Source organism: Penaeus monodon, unplaced genomic scaffold, assembly GCF_015228065.2.
Source record: "Penaeus monodon isolate SGIC_2016 unplaced genomic scaffold, NSTDA_Pmon_1 PmonScaffold_12085, whole genome shotgun sequence".
Lineage (NCBI taxonomy): Eukaryota > Metazoa > Arthropoda > Malacostraca > Decapoda > Penaeidae > Penaeus > Penaeus monodon.
The window spans coordinates 1,293-6,539 of record NW_023640918.1 but is presented as its reverse complement, the minus strand read 5'-3'; the positions used below and the strand labels follow the sequence as shown (position 1 = coordinate 6,539).

The following is a 5,247-nucleotide window of genomic DNA, read 5'->3' as shown; positions in this document are numbered from 1 at the left end:
AAGGATATTTACTTTAGATATAGATTGAAATAGTTTGGAGATTTGGGGGAAGAAGCTAGAGGGGGAAAAGGTTGAGAGGTCTGAGATGGGAGAGGTTGGGAGTGGTGTTCTACTGGGAGGGGTATTAGAGATGGAGGGTCTGAGGAAGGGGATACTTGTGACAAAGGGATTCACGGTGTACAGAAGGGATAGGGGGGATGGTGGGGGGGTTAAGTGGCGGGGTTTTGGGTGGGGGGGGGGGGGCTTGGGGGGGGGGGGTAGGAGGATTGGTGTGGGGGGGTTTCGTTGGGGGAGGATGGAATCGCTTTACTTGGGGTTTGGAAGGAGCAGGATTGTAAGATTGGGGGTTTGATTGAGTTTTCATGGGAATCTTGAATATTTTCAAGGTTTCTTCTGGGGGGTTTTGGTTTGGGGATTTTTGGGGGAAAAAGGATTTCTTGGAGGGGGGGAAGAGAGGACTGGGTCTCAAACATAGGGGCAAAGGAAGGGGAGGTGATTTTGTGGTGGGGAAGAGGGGGTGGAAAAGTTTGTTCTGTCGTACGGGTAGTGCGGGAGGGAGGGGAAGGGGTTGGGGGTTTTAGTGGTGATTGAAATATCTGTCGTAGAGATTGGAAATGTTGGATTTTGGTGGCAAAAGATTTGTGGGGGGGGGAGGAGGTAGAAAAGGGGGGGGAGTGTAGGGGGGTGGGGTTTTTGGGGAAAATTGTAAGTGAGCGTATTACTGGAGAAAGGGGTAAAAGAGAAACCACGTCGCGTGCTTTTTGTCTGGCTTCACGTAGTGTGATCCAATTTGAATCTGGAGTTGCTACCCCCAGACTCAAATTGTTGGTGGGACAGCCCCAAAAATACATTAGGGGGGCCCCCACAGTGGCACATTCGTGATTGTGCAGAGCAGTTAATCGGGGATGGGAGGTTTTGGGACATATGGGGTCTGGGTGTGGAAAAGGCAAGTTTGGTGGGTGTCCAGACCAAAGTTTTTGGGACAGACTGGGGGAGGGTTTGGGATGACGAAAAGGGAGGGATTCCCTCATGTAATGTTAAAGGAAGGTATGCTACGGAAGGGAATTTTGGGTATGTTTTAGGTTTTTTTGATGACCCCTTGGGGGGAAAAGTAGTAGCATTGCACTGATTTGCACAAGTCTGTTAAAAAGGCAAATAGATCTTCCCACAAACTGACCCCAATCTTTTTCATGATTTGGGGAATTTGCTGGGGGGATTTAAACTTTTCCGGTGCAAGTATTTAGGGTGGGTGGGGGTTTTGCAAGGATGGGTTCCCAAAAGGTCATTAGTTTTGTTAAGCTATAGCTGGTTTTCGTGTTAAGTGACAGACGGGAGCGGTCGGGCGGCACGGGAAAAAGACTTTTTTTACTTTTTTTGGGAGACATTGTTGGGAAAAGAAAGGGTTGTCGAGTAGGGGGCTGTGGGGGGATCACGAAAAAACGGTCCCTTTGGCTGCGCTGAGAGGGATTCAAATTGTTGTAGGATAGGGGTATGAAGGGGGGGCGTATGAAGATGGAGTAGTGTTGAGGGAGGAGTGTTATGGGGGGGTGGGGAAAAGGCTGAAGGATTAAAAAGGGGGGATGGGGTGGTTTATTTGGAGGTTTTTTGGGGGGAGGGTGTTTAATTTTTCCATGCTGGGGGAGGGAAAGTTCCTTGGGTTGATTGTTTTCTACTATAGTAGGTATTGATGAGGGGGGGAGTTTTGGGGGGTTTTGGAGCCTGGTCAAAGGGGGCCGGGGGGGGGAACGGGTGGGTTCATCGTTGGGGCATTTTTAAAGGGCAAGCCTCATTGCCCTTAATTTTGGGGAAAGTTTCATACTGGCCAGGTAAGCTGGGTTTTGTTGGGATAAAAACAGTCCCCCCTCAGGGGCCCCTGAGGGGTAAGGGCTAGATAACAAACCGGGAATACCCTGCCCAGGGACCCCGGGCCGTTCAGGACTGGCAAAAGTCGCCTTTCATCCTTTAGCACGGCTCTCACACCTTTGGAGGTATACAGAAGGGTTTTGGGGAAGGGCAGAAATGAAAAGTGTGAAAAGGAAAAAAAAGACCATAAAAATTTTTGATCGAGGGGTGGTCCAAAGGGTTTGGGGGTTTCCCCCTTTGGGGCCCAGTCTCCCCCTCCCAAGCCCCCCCACGATAACAAAGGGCAAGGGGTTGGGGGGAATTGGGGTCATTCTCTAAAAAAAATATTCAGGATTTAATTTAAAAAACAGCCAAAATTTGGGAAGTTTCAAAAACCCCCGAAAACTGTTTTAAAGAGTTCAGCAAATCCCCATCAAAGACAAGGGATTATAAGTATTTAAAAAATTTGTATTTTTCACACCTTAGACATAATAATTTTCCCTCTTCTTGACAGGTACCCGAATGTTGAAAAAAATTTGTAAGGGAAAGGAAGTTTTAGGGATAATGACAACTCTTCATCCCACCATACCTCCTTGCATCAGTTTCCCCCAAAACTTCACCCCCACGTGGACACTTTTGCACACCCCCCCCACTTTTACCCAGTGGCCCCGTAAATCGCAACAGCCCCCCATTGCTTGCCAATGCCCTTAGTGAGCTTGCTCTACAGCAAGAAAGGGATTGTTTTCTTGTTTTAAAAATTTTATTTAATTTCATTTAAGAACGGAATTTTCTATGCTACTTAGGAAGCCATATGCTTTTGGTCCCGTTTAGTTTCCTAGCAAAAACTAGAAGTTTTTAAAAATTAGTAGGTGATGTAAATTTCTTTTAAGTTGTATATTTCTTGTTTTATTTGAAGTTCCATAAGCCACTCTTCACTTAATAGTTTTAGATAAATTTTCTTTCCTGGAAGAGAATTTGATGATCAGAGATATCCTTGTGAGAGGGGAGCGTATAGCACATAGCATTTATTACTATGTGGGTAGTATAAGACACATGCAGCCGTAACCATGCCAGAGAAAAGAAATGAGAACTTGAGTAGTTAGATATTGCATTATTTATGATTCTTTGCAATGAATAGTGTTTTTTCTCTGTCTCTCTTCTTTTTCTTTCTTTCTTTCTCCCTTCTCTCTCTCTACAAAAATTACTGTCATCCATCTGAAACCAGTTTTTAAATAGTAGATGGAATCTGGGTTTTCTTTTCTGACACTTCTCTTCAGATTCACTTATGCCAGCATATGAATATTTGACAGGGTTTTTGTTCTTGTTCTTATATGGCACTAATTTTTTTCAGTTATTATTCGAAAATAAGTAAAATATATAGCATAAAGTGACAGTTGTGAATTACATTAGTTTTGAGATACATCAAAATCATAGAAAGTACAAAATATACAGCATACATTTTCTTGCATACAGTATATAGATATATAATTTGGATATATTTTTGTTATACTCTGAAAGTATAGAAATAATTGTAACTGCAGGATTTGTATTATTTGATATTCAAGGTTGACCAAGATATAACATGTTACATAAAAAAAAAGGAAGTGTTGATATTTATTAGCTTCTAGTGTAAGTTGAAGACTAAGCAACATGCTTCCATACATCTAGCCATCACTATAATCATTAAAGAAAAGAAAAGAAAAGAAAAAAAGAGCCATTATACAGAAGCCCCAGCTAGAGATCAGTCATTCCCATGAATATGTCCATTATTGGGAAAACTGTTCATTCATATAAAAGGAAAAAATATGATTGATAACTTTAATAATATTTCTGTAAATTTTTTTTCAAAGTTAAGAATATGTTTGTTAATATTTCCTGTATCATCAGTTTAATTTTATTAATTGCATTCTTTAAACAGGGTGGCTTGTGTTGATGTTGGTGTTTCAAACAGAGGAAAATCCCATCAAACGCTCAAGACGAAAATCAGCTACAAGTGACTGGCATATAGATGATGGCAATATTTACTCTTTTACAAAATCAGAGCAAGCGAAAAAGAACAGCAGAAACTCAGACAAGGCTCACTCACAGAGACAGCAAACGACTCAATAACAGCTCACAGCTGCAGCTGCCCCCAGTATCTCAAGTACAATTGGTACAGGGAAGGAAATGGTCATAGTGATAACGACACCACTTTCCTTGAAGTGGGTTCGGATGTTTGCAATGATGAAGATAAAAAGTTCTTGGAAGTTTAGCACTACAGGTGGACTTGCCAGAATTCATCACAACTCAGCAAAGCACATCAGGTACACAGACAAGTCCTCGTCCCCCTGGACTAACCACTCCCACCTCAGTAATCTAACCATATCCCTTTTTGATCGGGCTTGTGGGGATATGAACCAGGCACCCCACCACCATCTATGACCTCTATCACTGCTACACAGAAAAATGAACATCTTGATCCTTTGCAACAACACAGCTGCTTATTGATGCTGATGAAGACTTACTTGGAGTTGTTGGTGATACAGCCATATACAAACCCAGAGAGCTCCATCTTTAGGGCACATTCGCTCATCAAGCATAGAAACTCAAGCTGACGATGATGTCCTTCTTAGTGGCCATGCTGGGGCCCCTGATGATTCGGATGAAATAATCTTAACCACCACAGAAACTCAGACGGATCCAACAGTCTTTTGATTTTGAGTGGAGTACTGCTTGCCAAGGCCCAGGATCATGCCAGGTGCCTGGAGCATGTCAAGGCATGATAGTGATAGCCTGTGGTGCACAAGTGAAACTCAGACATATGAAGATTTTTCAGATATTGAACAGTTTCATGCGCTCAACCATACACCACGACCCCAGATCACAGCCACAATGACTCTTCCCGGAATTGTCTTTCCCACTCACACGCAAACTCAGACAAGTTTGATGATCCTCCCATTGCCCACTACACACACTCAGACCCAAAGAAAAGGCAGCTACATTCTGGTATACCTGGTAGCTAGCTTATTTTTTGTGTTTTGTCATTCATCTTCATATAATTATTATCAATCATTTTGGTCAAAAAATTTAGTACAATGATGATGGTATTCATAATAATGGGAATGATAATGATATTGATAGTAACTGATGAATTGAAAACAGTACTGATGATAATATATGATGATTTATTATTATGATTATTAGATTTGTAATTATGATGATATTGAAAATTTAGTAATTATTGTTAAAAAATGTTATTGTTATTGTTTATCATTATTATTACCATTGTTATTTTATTATTATTATTCTTTATTTTCTATATTATTATTGTTATTATTTCTTTATTATTATTATTGTTGTTATTATTTCTTTATTATTATTCTTATTGTTTTTTTTATTTATTTTTACTATGTACTATCATTATTA

The 5,247-nt window shown here is 41.1% G+C and overlaps 1 pseudogene; it reads left to right on the top strand.

The window, feature by feature from the left end:
- The first annotated feature begins 3,755 nt into the window (after positions 1-3,755).
- Positions 3,756-4,844, top strand: LOC119569004 (annotated as a pseudogene).
- Positions 4,845-5,247: the final 403 nt, after the last annotated feature.